The sequence below is a fragment of the Ambystoma mexicanum genome, chromosome 1q (genome assembly GCF_040938575.1).
Source record: "Ambystoma mexicanum isolate Mex_15411 chromosome 1q, UKY_AmexF1_1, whole genome shotgun sequence".
Taxonomy (NCBI): domain Eukaryota; kingdom Metazoa; phylum Chordata; class Amphibia; order Caudata; family Ambystomatidae; genus Ambystoma; species Ambystoma mexicanum.
In genome coordinates, this window is record NC_090922.1 from 1269387934 (window position 1) to 1269406270 (window position 18337).

Below are 18337 nucleotides of genomic sequence, written 5' to 3' on the forward strand. Positions count from 1 at the left end.
TTTTTCCCCATTTAGTCTATGGGAAAAAAAGACAGTTTGGGACCCCCCCTATCACTTTGCACCCCCCAGCCCAAACCTCAGCACACTTTGCACGGAGTGGTCAATATACTTTTTTTGCAAGAAGTTTGTGTGGATTTGTCCAGGGGGAACAATGTTTAAGCCACCCAAAAACTTTGCGCATGCCTATAGCACAAACCGCTGGATGGATTTACACCAAATTTGCGGCAGGAGCGGCGGCTTGGTCCCGAAAGCGTGCTTTTCTTTATTTGGTGTAAATCCGTCCAGTAGTTTTTAAAAAATGACAAAAATGTAGGTGAAAAAAGTTAGTGATATCTGTGTTCGCTTCGCGGACACACTTCCCTGTTCGCTCCGCGGACAGGACGGTGATTGGACAAGCAGCTTGCGTGATGTCCGCGGACATCTGACGTGTTCTCTCATTGGATGCGGTGAAAGCGTGCAGTGCCTCTGGCTTCAGAGACGCCCGCCATCTTTGTTTCTCGCCGCCTGCACAGTAAGTCTTGTGTCTGTCTCCTGTTCCTCCGAACCCCGCTCATGCACCGTGTGTCTCTCTCCCTCCCCCACCCCCCGCTCATGCCCGTGTGTCTCTCTCCCTCCCCTCCACCCCCGCTCATGCCCCGTGTGTCTCTCTCCCCTTCCCCCCACCCCCCATTCAGGCCCCGTGTGTCTCTCTCCCTCCCCCCACCCCCGCTCATGCCTCGTGTGTCTCTCTCCCCTTCCCCCCATCCCCCACTCATGCCCCATGTGTCTCTCTATCCCCCCCCACCCCCACTCCTACCCCGTGTGTCTCTCTCCCTCCCCTCCACCCCCACTCATGCCCCGTGTGTCTCTCGACTTCCACCCACCCCCCGCTCATGACCCGTGTCTCTCTCCCCTTCCCCCCACTCTCCACTCGTGCCCTGTGTGTCTCTCTCCCTCCCCCCACCCCCGCTCATGCCCCATGTGTCTCTCTCCCTTCCCCCCACCCCCCCTCATGCCCTGTGTGTCTCTGATTCCCCCCACCCCCGCTCATGCCCCTTGTGTCTCTCCCCCTACCGCCCACCCCCCGCTCATGCCCCGTGTGTCTCTCCCCCTCCCGCCCACCCCCCGCTCATGCCCTGTGTTTCTCTCTCCCCCCCCCACCCCCGCTCATGCCCCATGTGTCTCTCTCCCTCTCCTCCACCCTCGCTCATGCCCTGTTTGTCTCTCTCCCCTTCCCCCCACCCCCCGCTCATGCCTCGTGTGTCTCTCCCCCTCCCGCCCACCCCCGCTCTTGCCCCGTGTGTCTTTCCCCCTCCCGCCCAACCCCGCTCATGCCCCGTGTGTCTCTCCCCCTCCCGCCCCCCCGCTCATGCCCCATGTGTCTCTCTCCCTCCCCCCACCCCTGCTCATGCCCCGTGTCTCTCCCCTTCCCCCACCTCCCGCTCATGCCTCGTGTGTCTCTCTCCCTCCCCCTCACCACCGCTCATGCCCCGTGTGTCTCTCTCCCTCCCCCCACCCCCGCTCCTGCCCTGTGTGTCTCTCTCCCTCCCCCCCACCCCCACTCCTGCCCCGTGTGTCTCTCCCCCTCCCCCCCACCCCCGCTCATGCCCCGTGTGTCTCTCTCCCCTCCCCCCACCCCCTGCTCATGCTCCGTGTGTCTCTCTCCCCTTCCCCCCACCCCCCGCTCATGCCCCGTGTGTCTCTCTCCCTCCCCCACCCCCGCTCATGCCCCGTGTGTCTCTCCCCCTCCCGCCCACCCCCCACTCATGCCCTGTGTGTCTCTCTCACTCCCGCCCACCCCCTGCTCATGCCCCGTGTGTTTCTCTCCCTCCCGCCCACCCCCCGCTCATGCCCCGTGTGTCTCTCTCCCTCCCCCAACCCACGCTCATGCCCCGTGTGTCTCTATCCCCTTCCCCCCACCCCCCACTCATGCCCCGTGTCTGTCTTCTGTTACCCCCGCTCATGCCCCGTGTCTGTCTCCTGTTCTCCCCACCCCCAACGCATGCCCCGTATCTGTCTCCTGTTCCCCTCATGTGCCGTGTCTGTCTCCTGTTGCCCCCCATCCCCGCTCATGCCCCATGTCTGTCTCCTGTTCTCCCCGACCCCCGCTCATTCCCCGTGTCTGTGTCCTGTTCCCCCCACCCCCCGCTCATGCCCCGTGTCTCTCTCCTGTTGCCCCCCATCCCCGCTCATGCCCCGTGTCTGTCTCCTGTTCCCCCACCCGCTCATGCCCCGTGTCTGTCCACTGTTCCCCCCACCCGCTCATGCCCCGTGTTTCTCTCTTGTTGCCCCCCACACACCCGCTCATGCACGTGTCTGTCTCTTGTTCTCCCCACCCCCCACTCATGCCCCGTGTCTGTCTCATGTTCCTCCCACCCCCCGCTCATGCCCCGTGTCTGTCTCCTGTTGCCCCCCCGCTCATACCCCGTGTCTGTTCTCCCCACCCCCCGCTCATGCCCCGTGTCTGTTGTTCCCCCACCCCGCGCTCATGCCCCGTGTCTGTCTCCTGTTCCCCCCGCCCCCCCTCATGCCCCTTGTCTCTCCTGTTGCCCCCACCCCCCGCTCATGCCCCGTGTCTGTCTCCTGTTGCTCCCCACCCCCGCTCATGCCCCGTGTCTGTCTCCTGTTTTGCCCACCCCCCGCTCATGCTCCGTGTCTGTCTCCTGTTCCCCCCACCCCCCGCTCATGCCCCATGTCTGTCTCCTGTTCCCCCGCACCACCCGCTCATGCCCTGTGTCTGTCTCCTGTACCACCCCAACCCCCGCTCATTCCCCATGTCTGTCTCCTGTTCCCCCACCCGCTCATGCCCCGTGTCTCTCTCCTGTTGCCCCCCGCTCATGCCCCCGTGTCTGTCTCCTGTTCCCCCACCCGCTCATGCCCCGTGTCTCTCTCCTGTTGCCTCCCACCCCCTGCTCATGCCCCGTGTCTCCTGTACCCCCCACCCCCCGCTCATGCCCCGTGTCTGTCTCCTGTTGCCTCCACCCATGCCCCGTGTCTGTCTCCTGTACCCCCCCACTCTGCGCTCATGCCCTGTGTCTCTCTCCTGTTGCCCCCCACCCCTCCGCTCATGCCCCGTGTCAGTCTCCTGTTGCCCACCACCCCACCTTCCATGCCCCGTGTCTGTCTCCTGTTCTCCCCACCCCCCCCGCTCATGCCCCGTGTCTGTCTCCTGTTCTCCCCACCCCCTGCTCATGCCCTGTGTCTCTCTCCTGTTGGCCCCACCCCTCGCTCATGCCCCGTGTCTGTCTGCTGTTGCCCCTCACCCCCCGCTCATGCCCCGTGTCTCCCTCGTGTTACCCCCCACTCCCCCCTGCTCATGCCCCGAGTCTCCCTCGTGTTCCCCCACCCCCTGCTCATGCCCCTTGTCTCTCTCCTTTCCCCCCCACCCCCGCTCATGTCCCGTGTGTGCCCTGTACCCCCCCGCTCATGCCCCGTGTCTCCCTCGTGTTCCTCCCCACCCCTGCTCATACCCCGTGTCTCCCTCATGTTCCTCCCCACCCGCTGCTCATGCCCCGTGTCTCTCTCGTGTTCCCCCCACCACCACTCATGCCCCGTGTTTCCTTCCTTTTCCACCCCACCCCCTGCTCATGCCCCGTTTGTAGCCTGTTCCCTCTCACCCCCCGCTCATGCCCATGTGTCTCCCCTGTTCCCCCCCACACCCCGCTCATGCCCTGTTGTGTTCTTTATACACCCCGCCTTCCCTTCCCATGGTGACCATCTTGATAAAAGATTTTCCTTCCTACACCGGGACGCCGCAGGCGTCCTTGTGTAGGAAGGAAAATCTTTTTGTTTTTTTACCACCCGGCGTTCCCACTTTGAGGACATAAGATGTTAGTGGTCTTCATCTATTGAAAAGGATGTTATGGTGTCGTTGCACTAATAAAAACATTCAAAATTTAGTAAAATAAAAATGTTACAGGGACGTTATGGTTAAGTTGCACTAATAAAAACCTATGAAATTCAGTGAAAAAACTTTGTTAAAGGGACGTTATGGTTAAGTTGCGCTACTAAAAACCTATGAAATTCAGAGAAAAAACTTTGTCAAAGGGACATGATGGTTCCAAGTAAAACTGAAAAACCCTTGAAATTCGCCAGCTATGGTAAGATAATCAACCATAACTCGCACCACCACCGTGCACTGCTAAGACTAACACCCAGGACATCAAAGATGACATTGCAAATGTCATTGATGACATCACTGATGACATCACATGTCTGGCTCACTCTTTTTTCTTTTGCTGACATATCTAGGCCACATGGTTTTCTTCAGTAACAGTCAGAAACTAAACATTTTAATTTATTTGTAGACGTATCCTTCAAGTAGGTTCTTACAGTAATTCCCTTAGAGTCCAGTCACATCATATGAAACATATACATAAGGGAAGCCACAAACTTGAAAGACAGCAATCCTTTTTGTGCATAAAGATAATCAATAGACTTATGAGCACTTTCTGATAGTTCTGTTTTTTTTATGGCTGTACTTTCCCTGTATATGGTCATATTTGTATACATTGTACTCACACTACTTTCCTTAGGGTCCAATCACATCAAGTGATACATATACCTAGGGTAAATAGCAGCTTTGAAACAGAGCAATCATTTATTTGCATGAACCTAATCAGTTAAGTTATGAATTGTTTCTGCTACTACTTGTGCTTTTTTGCTAACTTCACTTTCCCTGTATATACCCATATTGGTATGTGTTCTTGTGTCTTTGGGCCTCATTACGACCCAGGCGGTAAGTTATCGCCTGGGCCGTGACTTTACCACCATGGCGTAAACTACGTTTACGCCATGGTGGTAGGCGGACTTACCGCCCCATTCCAACCTTGGCGGGGCGGTAAATCCCCATTTTCCCATTTTCCCTTCCCCATTCCCATTTTGCCCCATAGGGCATAATGGGAGTGGGGAAGGCGTTAATTACGCCACCGTAAATTACGGTGGCGTAATTAACTCAATGGTCCCTTAGCGCCATGGATTTTAACACCTGCTAAAAGCAGGTGTTAAGTCCGCCATGGCGCTAAGGGACCTCGTACTCAGGCGGTAAGGGTCGGCGCTGTTTACGCCGCCGTAAAACCCTTACCGCCTGAGTCGTAATGAGGCCCTTTGTGTTTTGTCTATAGTAATGCAATTATGTAATACATGTGTTTTATTAGCTACTTATTACATATTTCACAGTACAGAAAAATCTATTAAGAAAACAATTATCATTTCATTATTCAACATATTAACATACTGGGCCTCTTTACGACCCTGGCGCTAATGGTTTAATGGCGCCGTAAAGAGAGTCTGCGACATTAAACCATTAGCGCCTGATTACAAGGTCCCTTAGCGGTTTGGAGCCTTTAACGCCTGCTTTTTGCAGGCGTTAAAATCCAACCCGCTAAGGGACCTTGGAACTAATTACGGCAACCGTAATTTACAGTGTCGTAATTAGAGCCTTCCCCATCCCCATTATGCCCTATGGGGCTAAATGGGAATGGGGAAGGGCAAATGGTGAATGGGGAATTACCGCCCCCGCGAACCCTGTGATGGGGGCGGTAATTCCGCCATCCACCATGCCGGAGTCCGTCATGGACCATGGTGCTAATAGCACCATGGTCCAGCACCTGGGTCGTAATGAGGCTCAATGAATATTATACCTTCATCTTGTACACTGCACACAATGTTATGTTTCTGTATGAGTAGCTTAGTATACTAGATAGAACCCCATAATAGAATGCTATTTATATCAATGCATCATTCAATGCACTAATTAGGGTATGATATTTATTGCAATGATCTTTGACACTTGTTTCGCAACATTATAATAAGAATCCCTTGTACACATATTTCATGAAAAGTACATGCACATGTGATGTCATCAGTGATATCATCAATGACATTTGTGATGTCATCTTTGATGTCCTGGGTGTTAGTCTTAGCAGTGCACGGTGGTGGCGCGAGTTATGGTTGCTTAGCTTACCATAACTGGCGAATTTCAAGGGTTTTTTGGTTTTACTTGGAACCATAATGTCCCTTTGACAAAGTTTTTTCAATGAATTTCATAGGTTTTTAGTAGAGCAACTTAACCATAACGCCCCTTTAACAAAGTTTTTTCACTGAATATATATATATGTACATTCAGTAAAAAACTTTGTTAAAGGGATGTTATACTTCACAGTGAAACCAAAAAACACTGCACATTCCCCCATTATGGTAAGCTCAGCAACCATAACTCGCAGCATCTACATGCATTGCTAAGACTAACACCCAACACATCAAAGATGACATCACGAATATCATTGATGACATCACTGATGACATCATATGTCTGCCTCACTTATTTTGGTGCATTGCAAAATCTAGGCCAGGTGTTTTTATTCACTGACAATCACAATATAAAAATTGAAAAGGTGCTGTATATCAAAACAGCAACCTTGCGGTGTGTTCTTAAAGTACTTTCCTTAGGGTGTGGTCTAAGCTCATGATGCATATGCATGGGGCAATAGCAGGCCTCAAACTCACAATTAATTTGTATACAGGAAGATAAACTTTCTGATTATGCTGTTTCTTTCTTCCTTACTTGAGTTTCCCTGTATGTGCCTTTGATTTGTGTGCATTGGGTCTTCATATGTATTGTTTGTACTAGTGTAAGTGTCTATTAAGTCTTCAATTGTTACCTAGTTATTACATATTTAACATTACACAATCGCCCCTGACATCTTGCTACCAACATAATAGAATTGATAGGGAGTCAGTGAGCGTCCTTTCTAGTCTTGGAGATATGGTCTGATTTTTTTTATACCTAGAGCTGCTCTTAGGACTTTGTTTTGCAACAATTGCATTTTGGCTAGGTTGGTATTGGATGTGCCTAGTAATAGTACATTGCAATAATCCAGTTTCGATAGAACCAGAGCTCTAGCTAAGGTGAGGCAATTTGCTGGGGTCAAGAATTGTCGGCTGAGTGCTATGAGTTTGGAGGTGTAAGCCGTGGAGGAGGCGAGTGCATAAATCTGTTTAATCATAGTAAGACTGGCATCAATGTACACTCCCAGTGTTTTGGCTTGCTTCAGCATGGGGATAGCGGTACCATCGATGTTGATGGTAGAATATTCTGGGTGGACGGTTGCTATTTTGGCTGGAGAACCTACAATGAGGACTTCTATCTTCTCATCGTTAAGACAAAGGCTGTTTAAAGCCATCCAATTTTTTATGATGACGTATATTTTATTGATAGTTACAGTGTCCTGGTCGTAGTTACCTGTGAGAGGTATGAGGATCTGGGTGTCATCCGCAAAATTTGTGTATATGACACCCATATCGCTAGTGCTGAGAACAGGAGTTTGGTGTACACATTGTACAGTGTAGGGGAGAGACAAGAGCCTTGGGGAACTCCTATAGGGACTGGGATGGGGTTGGCTGTTTCTTTTCCTATGGACACTCTGGAGGTGCGGTCGGTTAGGAAAGCTTTCACCCATGCAGTGGCTTCGCTGGAGAAGGTAAATTCACGGGCGAGTGAAGTGCAGAGTTTGTCGTGGTCCACCAGGTCAAAGGCCACGGAGAGGTCCAACAGCAGGAGAATCCAAAGTTTCCCAGAATCTCTGATAGCATCCATCTGGATTTTGAGGTCCAAGAGGGCTGTTTCTGTGCTCTGGTTAGGCCTAAAGCCTGATTGGCTGGTGCCGAGAAGCTGATTAGATTCCAGATGGGATTGTATTTGGTTGTAGGCTAATTTGTCAATGATTTTAAGCAGGAACGGCACTTTGATTATGGGGCGATAATTGGTCGGAATGGTGGGATCTAGGTTAGGTTTTTTTAGAAGTGGGGTAACCCAGGCTTCTTTGATGCAAGTTGGAACTATGTTGGACTTGAAGGAGGCATTGACAAATGTGGCGATGGTGGGGGTCAGAGTAGAGGCACAAGCTTTGACTAGTTTGGCTGGTACGGTGTCCCATTTGCAATTGGACACTTTTAGTTTGGAGATGGTGTTGAATACAAGATCTTGTGTGACATGTGTGAATTGGAAAGGGGAGTTGGTGTTGTCACTGGAGGTTTTCTTAGAAGTGGGGTAACCCAGGCTTCTTTTATGCAAGTTTGAACTATGTTGGACTTGAAGGAGGCGTTGACAAATGTGATGATGGTGGGGGTCAGAGTAGAGGCACAATACAAGATCTTGGGTGACAAGTGTGAATTGGAAAGGGGAGTTGGTGTTGTCACTGGAGGAGACAACGGGGTTGGGGGTGGGGGAGTTTTTATCTGCTAGGAGTAGTCTTTTGGTAGTGATTTTGTTCTGCAACATAGAACTTTTGGAGGCAAGTGTATCTTGTATGGTGGTGCACCATTCTTTACTCGCTTTGGTGGGTGTGTCAGTAGGTAGGGGGTTTTCCAGTTCTCGGAGTATAGAGAAGAGCTCCTTGGATTCTGATGCTGCATTACTGATGCGAGCTTTGTAGGCGTTGGCTTTGTGGGCGATGATGGTTGTTTTGTAGATGGTATTAGCTCTTTGAAGGCTTTGGCTGAATCAGGGGAGTGTTGATTACTATGGGCGTGTTCGAGAGAGCGTTTTTTCCTTCTTACGTTGACTAATTCTTCGTTGAGCCAGAAGTTGGATTTTTTATTAACACATCCTAGTTTGGTGGTGACTGGAGCTATTGTATCGATCACTGTGGAGAGGCATTTGTGGTAATACTCTGCTATGGTGGTAGGATCGCTACTAATGATAGAGTGGGTTTCTAGAATTTTATTCAGGGTGGGGTCAAACTTCTCTATTGTGAGTTTTTTGGGAATTCTACTTTCAATGGTATCCATAATAATGTCCTTAGGCGGGCAGGGATCGTCACTGGTGATGGTAAATTCTATGCAATGGTGGTCTGTCCAGCTGAGTGGGGTAATTGGGCCTATAGTGATTTTGGTGTTGAGGGTGAGGATCCAATCCAGGGTTCTACCCTTGATGTGGGTGGGGACATTAACATGTTGGCAGAAGTTCATGTCATTAAGTGCCATGAAAAGGGAGGTTGCTTTAGTGTCTTGGTCATTGTTGAAGCCAAGATTCAAGTCTCCAATGATGATGCATTTTGTTTTGGGTTTAAGGATGGGCGCCAGTATTAGTGGGATGTCTGTTTCTGGGTGGCTATTGGTACTAGGAGTTCTGTAAATAACCACTATGTTGATTGTGGTATTTTCATTCATGGCTAGTTTAGCGAGCAGTAGTTCATATCCTGCGATTATCTCAATATGGCTTGATCCTATTTTGAGGGTGTTTTTAGTTATGATAGCAACACCGCCTCCCGGGGAGGAGGTTCTATCAGCTCTGAGAATAGTGTAGTCAGGTGGGATGGCCAATGCTAATAGGGGACCAGAGGCTTGTTGTAACCAAGTTTCTGTGATTACTAGCAGATCTAAGTCAAGTTCCGTGATAAGATCATGTATTTCTATGGCGTGGGCTCCTAAGGAGCGGGTGTTGATAAGTGGATTTTTGAGGCTAACGAGAGGTTTGGTATCCTTTGTGCATGCATTCTTGATTGGTAAGTTGCTGGGCTCCGTGAGATTACTCTGGATTTCAGTTTCTATAGGGTGAGTTGGCTTTTTGTTTGTTTTGGGGGCCATGGGTTTGGGTGGTCTGGATAGTAGGGTCAATGGGGTGTGATTGTAGTAGGGTAATTTAGTACTTGCGCTTAGGCGGGGCATTCTCTCAATCCCTGAGATGGGGTATGCTTTATCATTGCCTAAGAGTTTGGGTAGTGAGCATAGGTCGGTAGGGTGGGTGGATGTCCGGAAGTATGGGAAGGGAGGTGTGGTTGGGAGGAAGGGAGTGGGGCAAGGGATGGGGTGGTTTCTCAGGCAAGCCAATTTGGTGAGGCCATTCCTGAAGGTGAGGAAGTAGTTGTTGGTGCAGGGGGTGTCAGTTTGGACAAGGCAGAAGGGGAACATGGTGAACACTATCCAACCTATCATGGCTGAGAACATTGACATGGGTGAAGTGCGGCTGGGCTATCTTAGTCAGTCAGGGTAGGTAATGGTAGGGAATGGGCAGGGGGTGGGCGTGAGTGAGTGAGTTCAGTCACCTGAGGGTGTGCAATAGTCTCAAATGGGGCATAAAACTAGGCTAAATGCAGTTGTCACATGCAAGTCATCACTAGGCTAAGTGCAGTAGTCCCAGGTGGGTGGGGCATGGCCAGGCTGAATGCAGTCAAACACAATTGAGACAGCGACAGGTTTGACGCAATAGATCCCGGTGGGAAGAAATATGGGCTAAATGCGGTAGTCCCAAATGGGGTACTAATTAGGCTAAATGCAGTATACCAAGTTAGACACAAAAGGGGCTAAAGGCAGTGGTCCCCGGTGGGGTACATATTAAGCTGAATGCAGTGTACCAAATTAGACACACATTAGGCTGAATGCAGTATACCAAATTAGACACAAATTGGGCTAAAGGCAGTGGTCCCAGGTGGGGTACAAATTAGGTTAGATGCAATATACCAAATTAGACACAAATTAGGCTAAATGCAGTATACCAAGTTAGACACAAATTGGGCTAACGGCATTGGTCCCCAGTGGGTACATATTAGGCTGAATGCAGTATACCAAATTAGACACAAATTAGGCTGAATGCAGTATACCACATTATACACAGATTGGGCTAAAGGCAGTGTCCCAGGTGGGGTACAAATTAGGTTAGATGCTATATACCAAATTAGACACAAATTAGGCTAAATGCAGTATACCAATTTAGATACAAATTGGGCTAAATGCAGTGGTACCAGGTGGCAATACAGGCTGGTTACAGTTAACACAAGTTGGAGACCAGTAGGTTATATAGTAGTGTCAGGTAGCAGGCTGTGGGATCCCGGGGTTAGCCTGACCAGGCATGCTATGGATCAAATAGGGCATCATGTGGTCGTGGGGTTTGGGTGGAGCAATCCTTGCACATGGGCAGCCATCACTGATGTGATGTCATCAGTGATGTCATCAATGATATTTGTGATGTCATCTTTGATGTCCTGGGTGTTAGTCTTAACAATGCACATAGATGCTGCGAGTTATGGTTGCTGAGCTTACCATAATGGGGGAATGTGCAGTGTTTTTTGGTTTCACTGTGAAGTATAACATCCCTTTAACAAAGTTTTTTTACTGAATGAACATATATATATAGAGCAGGGAACGAAAACAAAGGGGCTAAACATGTGATGTGGTTAGTGATGTCATCAGTTACATTTGAGATACATCTTTCATGTTCTGGGTGTGACTGTTAGCAGTGCACAGTGGTGATGGCAAGTATGGGGGCTCAGTCTGCCATAACTGGCGAATTTCAGGGGTTTTTCGGTTTTAATTTGAACCATAATGGGGAGGGCGAACATTTTTTTTCTAGTGAAGTGCACAGGTCTTTCGTAGGGCAACTTAACCATAACATCCCCTCAACAAAGTTTTTTATGTAGTGAATATATATATATATATATATATATATATATATATATATATATATATATATATATATATATATATATATATATATATATATATTCAATGAAAAAACTTGCTTAGCTTACCATAACTGGCGAATTTCAAGGGTTTTTCGGTTTTACTTGGAACCATAACGTCCCTTTAAAAGTTTTTTCACTGAATTTCATAGGTTTTTAGTAGCGCAACTTAACCATAACGTCCCTTTAACAAAGTTTTTTTCAATGAATTTCATAGGTTTTCAGTAGCGCAACTTAACCATAACGTCCCTTTAACAAAGTGTTTTCACTGAATTTCATAGTTTTTTAGTAGCATAACTTAACAATAATGACTTTGACTTTATATACATGTCATATGGAACTGACTAGATTTCTTCTTATGAACTTGATGTCCGCAAACTTATTTAATGTTCGCAGACATGTTCGGAGAACAGTACCACTACCTAAAAACTGTGGGCCGGGGGGTGGTGGGGTATGTTTGATTGTTATATCATAATATAGGAACATTTAACAAATTCAAAAAGCAGCACACAAACACATTATATATAGTAATACATAAGAAATGTAACCCATATATGTAACACACTAACCATTCATTTAAATACAATATGTTCTGAAATGGAATATACCACAAGAAGATAAATTGGCTTCCAACATAATTACCTCACAGACACAACAGAACTGAGAACAAGACCAGACCCCTGAATACATAGGACTTATCTTACCAGAAATAGTAAGTGTACTTCATTTTACCATATATTTATAAACTTTCTGTATTAGATTAAAAAATATATATATATATATTTTTTCTCACAGAAATGTCTAGTACTCTGGAATGGCTAGAGGACAATTTCCCACATGAAGAAATGTCACAAGATAGTGAAACTAATGGTAAACACTTTATAATATAAACCATTTATTTCTTATTTTTTTTATATACATTTAACATATATATTATTTTTTTGTACAGAGCATACCAAAATAGAAAAAACTTCAGAAAACCCTGTTATGGATGACAGTCTTCACAATATAGAAGAAAAAATGGATGTATTGTTGGCTAATTTTAATAATTTAAAAACTTTTGTAGAAAATCATTTCAAACCAAAAACCTTGTACCATTGCCCCACATGTACGTCCCTCCTCACCATATCCCAGTCAATTATCCCCAAACCCTCTCCATAATCCAAAACGTTTTGATGAGACTTCCATCCCTTCTTCACCTAATACCAATCATGTTGAAACCCCAAATTCTCCTGTTTTTGTTTCGGTTTCTGCCTCAGCTTCTTTGTCATAAATTATTAGTATATGTTAAATAAAGTTTAATTTTTATATTGTATTGTGAATAGTTTCCGTTTTTTTTTTAAAAAACAATAAAAGTGTCCGCGGACAGTGCGAGTGTTCTGAAATGTTCGTACATAAACGAAAATGGAGGTGTCCTGAAGAACACCACACCTGTTCGTACTGTTCGCTAGCAAGTTGAAACTGTTCTAAGAACACACGTGGTGTCCTGAATTGTTCGTAAACAAACAAAAATTAAAGTGTCCTAAAGAACACTATACTTGTCCGGTACTGTTCGCTAGCAAGTTCAAACTGTTCTAAGAACGCTATTGGTGTCCTGAAATGTTCGTACGTAAACGAAAATGGAGGTGTCCTGAAGAACACTATACCTGTTCTTAGTGTTCGCTACCCAATTGAAACTGTTCTAAGAACACAATTGGTGTCCTGAAATATTCGTACATAAACGAAATTACACGTGTCCTGAAGAACACTATATCTGTCCTTACTGTTCGCTACCAAGTTTAAACTGTTCTAAGAACACACGCGGTGTCCTGAAATGTTCGTTTCACGTGTGACGCACTTTTAATTACTTCAGAACCCGAACAGTGTCCGTAGGACATCAATGCGCATGCGCTAACCAATCTCCGTGCACTTGGTGTCCTGCAGACAGGCGCTTCCTTCGCGAACTGATCATATGACCGCGCCCACGCTCATCGTGTGCCCTGAAATGCGGACACTGTTCGTGTCCCCGAACAATTTAAAAGTACATTTTCAGTTAATCCATAATACTTTTCAATAAAATCTCACCATGGCACAAGTCCCACACAGCAATCTTGAGTTTCTATATACCTTTTGAAACTTTCCGATCCTTTTTTTGTGTTCGATCTGTCCGCGGACAGTGCGCATGTCCACGAACCGCGCACAAGCACCCCTATAAAAGACCACGCCCAAGAGCTTATTCCCATTGTGTTTCTGGCTATTCTTCAGAACATAGTGATTTTTGCTGCCACCTGCAGACTACACCATCATCGAGATGGCATCCTTGGCTGCTGAACTGCCACTTGGTGCTGCACCTGCTTCAGCACCACCCCCACCCCCTCCACCACCACCACCTCCCCAAGGGCCTGAAGAGGGGAACAGGAGTGAGGATGCGGAGGAGGAAGAAGAGGATGATGAGAATGAGATAGACGAAAACCCTACTACCCGCACTAGGCGTGAGTCTTGGGTGTGGCGGTTATTTACCATTCATGGTAATGTTCCTAAGGCTCGTGCGAACCGTGTTACCTGCAATGAGTGCAAAATGATACTCAGTCGCGGGAAGCACGGTAAGTACAGCTTTGGGACCACTACTATGAAGCGACACCTGAGGTCATTTCACTCTGGGGTTATTCGCAGGGTTGTACCTTGCGAAGAACGTAGCAGGTTGATTTCCTCTACTTCATCCTCTGTTTCTGATCCTGTCACCACAAGGACCACCTCTGTGGGACAGCGTCTTCCTCAAGCTGCCTCACAGGCCATACAGAATGCTGATGACCCTTACCTTTCGAGGGTCACAGTTGTATGTATGTACTGTGACACAGTACTCTGCAGGGGGGAGCGACTTCGGAGTGCTTTTGAGACTATCGTCTCAGAGCACGAGAAGACCTGCTCACTACCCAAATAAAACCCACTCTACATCTTCCTCTCTCAGCTCGCCCTTTCTTATCCCTGTGGTTGGTGTCCCCCCTTTACCCTCCTTTACCCTCCTCTCCTAGTGTGTCGTGTCTGAAAAACCAAAAAAAATACAAAATTACAAAAATCAAAAAAAAATAAGGCTCTTTTCAGAGCCGCCTTTCCCAGTTAAAAAATAGAAGTGAAAATAAATGAAGCAGGGCTCTTTGTATTTTTTAGAAGTCCGCGGACAGTTCGCGAACATTAAAAAAATTGTGTTGCTACTCCATCACAAACATTGTAATTTTCTCTGGAAAGAAGTGGTGGCTCTGAAAAGAGCCTTTGGGTGGTGTTTGTAAGTCAAAAATTGTAAATGCTTAACATCTACTTCAAAATCGTTGTTGTAATTCCAAAAAAGGTCGCAATGCATTTTGTACATTTCTCAGAAAAATCTGATTGCCAGCATAAGTAAGATGGACTCCATCTCTGCGAAAAATGTATGTACTACAAAACATAATATGTTCATTGTGAAAAGAAGACATGCCAAAATCTCTTAGAAAGGCACAAACAGCCTTATTAACATTGCGCCTTGCTTTTTCCATTTGTGGACCAAATGAAGAAGAACAAAGCCACATTTGTCTCTGCGCAATCCGTGAAAATATCACTGAATTACAATTATGTCTGGATGTTGCTCTGTCTCCAAAGTAGCACAGAGAGGTAGCAAGTCCAACCACTTCATTCCACGTACTCCATGCCAGTGTACTTCCACATGTGGGAATCCAAGATCTACAGCTACTCCACAGCTTTCTGCATGCACCTTCAACCAATGTATCCACGAATCTCCTAAAATCCAAACAATCTGTTTTCTGAAACACACAGCCATAGCTATCTTTTGTTCTCTCAGCAAAAAGAGTACTTCATAGAAACGCAAAAAACAACCCTGACAACACATATAGGGCCTCATTACAACTCAGGCGGTAAGGGGTTTACGGCGCCGTAAACAGCGCCGACCCTTGCCGCCTGAGTACGAGGTCCCTTAGCGCCATGGAGGAGTTAACACCAGCTTTTAGCAGGTGTTAAAATCCATGGCGCTAAGGGACCATGGAGTTAATTAAGCCACCGTAATTTACGGTGGCGTAATTAACGCCTTCCCCACTCCCATTATGCCCTATGGGGCAAAAATGGGAATGGGGAAGGGTAAATGGGGATTGGGGACTTACCGCCCCGCCAAACTCGGAATGGGGCGGTAAGTCCGCCAACCACCATGGCGTAAACGTAGTTTACGCCATGGTGGTAAAGTCACGGCCCAGGCGGTAACTTACCGCCTGGGTCGTAATGAGGCCCATAGTGTTTATGGAATAAGACAAGAATTGGACTACTGTGCTGGAATGGTGAAATTCACTATAAACTCACAGGAAGATCCACAAGAATGTTTAATGTACTTACTACAAGTACTGGAAAACAAAAACATACCTATAAAGGAAATCTTCCAGATTTCATACATGTGGAAACATACATGCACTCTGTCCAACAATGTGACACAAGAAGAAATTCCCAATGAACGCTTCATATATATATCAATACCAAATTGTGAATCCATTCCATTTCAGCAACTTGTACAAAATGCAAACCATGGTAGATTATGCTCTACCTGCATTTCAGATAATCGCTCCACGTTAGTAATACAAATACATAGTAAATACGTAATACTAATGCTTCTACGTTACAATGCAGATGGTACCAAAAACAACTGCAAGCTGACTGGATTCACACATAGTCAAATATCACTTGGTAAGAAAAGCCAAATGGCCATGCACCCAAGACTCTATGCCCTGGCAACAACCACCGCAGCATATCACATCCATAGAGTCAAACATTTCAACTATGATCTAAGGGAAACTTTTAATGTCCGCGAACAATGTGAGTGTTCTTAGAACACTTTGAACTTGCCAGCGAACAATACGGACACCGTTTTCAGGACACCCCTACGAACATTTCAGAACAACGTGATAGTTCTTAGAACACTTTCAACTTAACAACGAACAATACGGACAGCGTCCTAAGGACACCCCCTACGAACATTCCAGGACACCGAGAGTGTTCTCAAAAACGTCTTCAGAACACCCCCATTTTGTTTATTTGCAAACATTTCAGGACACCGCAGGTGTTCTTAGAACACATTCAACTTGACAGAGAACAATACGGACAGCGTCCTCAGGACACCCCCTACGAACACTCCCCGGACACCGCGAGTGTTCTTAGAAGCGTCTTCAGAACACCACCATCTTGTTTATTTGCGAACATTTCAGGACACCGTGAGTGTTCTTAGGACACATTCAACTTGACAGAGAACAATACGGACAGCGTACTCAGGACACCCCCTACGAACACTCCCCGGACACCGCGAGTGTTCGTAGAAGCGTCTTCAGAACACCACCATCTAGTTTATTTGCAAACATTTCAGGACACCACGAGTGTTCTTAGGACACATTCAACTTGACAGAGAACCATAGATTTGTTTTTCACCCAAAGTTATAAGCAAATATGAATGTGATATGCTGCGGTGGTTGTTGCCAGGGCATACAGTCTTGGGTGCATGGCCAAATGGCCATGCACCCAAGACTCTATGCCCTGGCAACAACCACCGCAGCATATCACATCCATAGAGTCAAACATTTCAACTATGATCTATGGGAAACTTTTAATGTCCGCTAACCATGTGAGTGTTCTTAGAACACTTTGAACTTTCCAGCGAACAATACGGACACCGTTTTCAGGACACCCCCTACGAACATTTCAGAACAACGCGATAGTTCTTAGAACACTTTCAACTTAACAACGAACAATACGGACAGCGTCCTAAGGACACCCCCTACGAACATTCCAGGACACCGGGAGTGTTCTCAAAAACATCTTCAGAACACCCCCATGTTGTTTATTTGAGAACATTTCAGGACACCGCGGGTATTCTTAGAACACATTCAACTTGACAGAGAACAATACGGACAGCGTCCTCAGGACACCCCCTACGAACACTCCCCGGACACCGCGAGTGTTCTTAGAAGCGTCTTCAGAACACCACCATCTTGTTTATTTGCGGACATTTCAGGACACTGCGAGTGTTCTTAGGACACATTCAACTTGACAGAGAACAATACGGACAGCGTCCTCAGGACACCCCCTACAAACATTCCAGGACACCGGGAGTGTTCTTAGAAGCTTCTTCAGAACACCACCATCTTGTTTATTTGCGAACATTTCAGGACACCGCGAGTGTTCTTAGAACACATTCAACTTGACAGAGAACAATACGGACAGAGTCCTCAGGACACCCCCTACGAACACTCCCTGGACACCACAAGTGTTCTTAGAAGCGTCTTCAGAACACCCCCATTTTGTTTATTTGCGAACATTTCAGGACACCGCAAGTGTTCTTAGGACACATTCAACTTGACAGAGAACAATACGGACAGCGTCCTCAGGACACCCCCTACGAACACTCCCCGGACACCGCAAGTGTTCTTAGAAGCATCTTCAGAACACCCCCATTTTGTTTATTTGCGAACATTTCAGGACACCGCGGGTGTTCTTAGAACACATTCAACTTGACAGAGAACAATAAGGACAGCGTCCTCAGGACACCCCCTACGAACACTCCCCGGACACCGCGAGTGTTCTTAGAACAGTTTCACTTTGCTTGCGAACAAAACGGACACATATTGAGTCCTTAGAACACCCCCTGTCAGTTTATTTAGAACATTTCAGAACCCCCATGATGTCCGCAAACAAATCGAACACAAAAAGAACGTCTAACACATAAAAAACACAACTTTCATCCTATCTCATACACTCCCACCCTCCCCAAACACTCCTACACACCAACACACTCTACTAAATACACATTTTGAACAAAGTTTCACAGCGCTGTCCGCGGACGTCCGCGAATCCAAGATGGCGGGCGCTACCGAAAAATCTGACGCGCTTCACGCTCC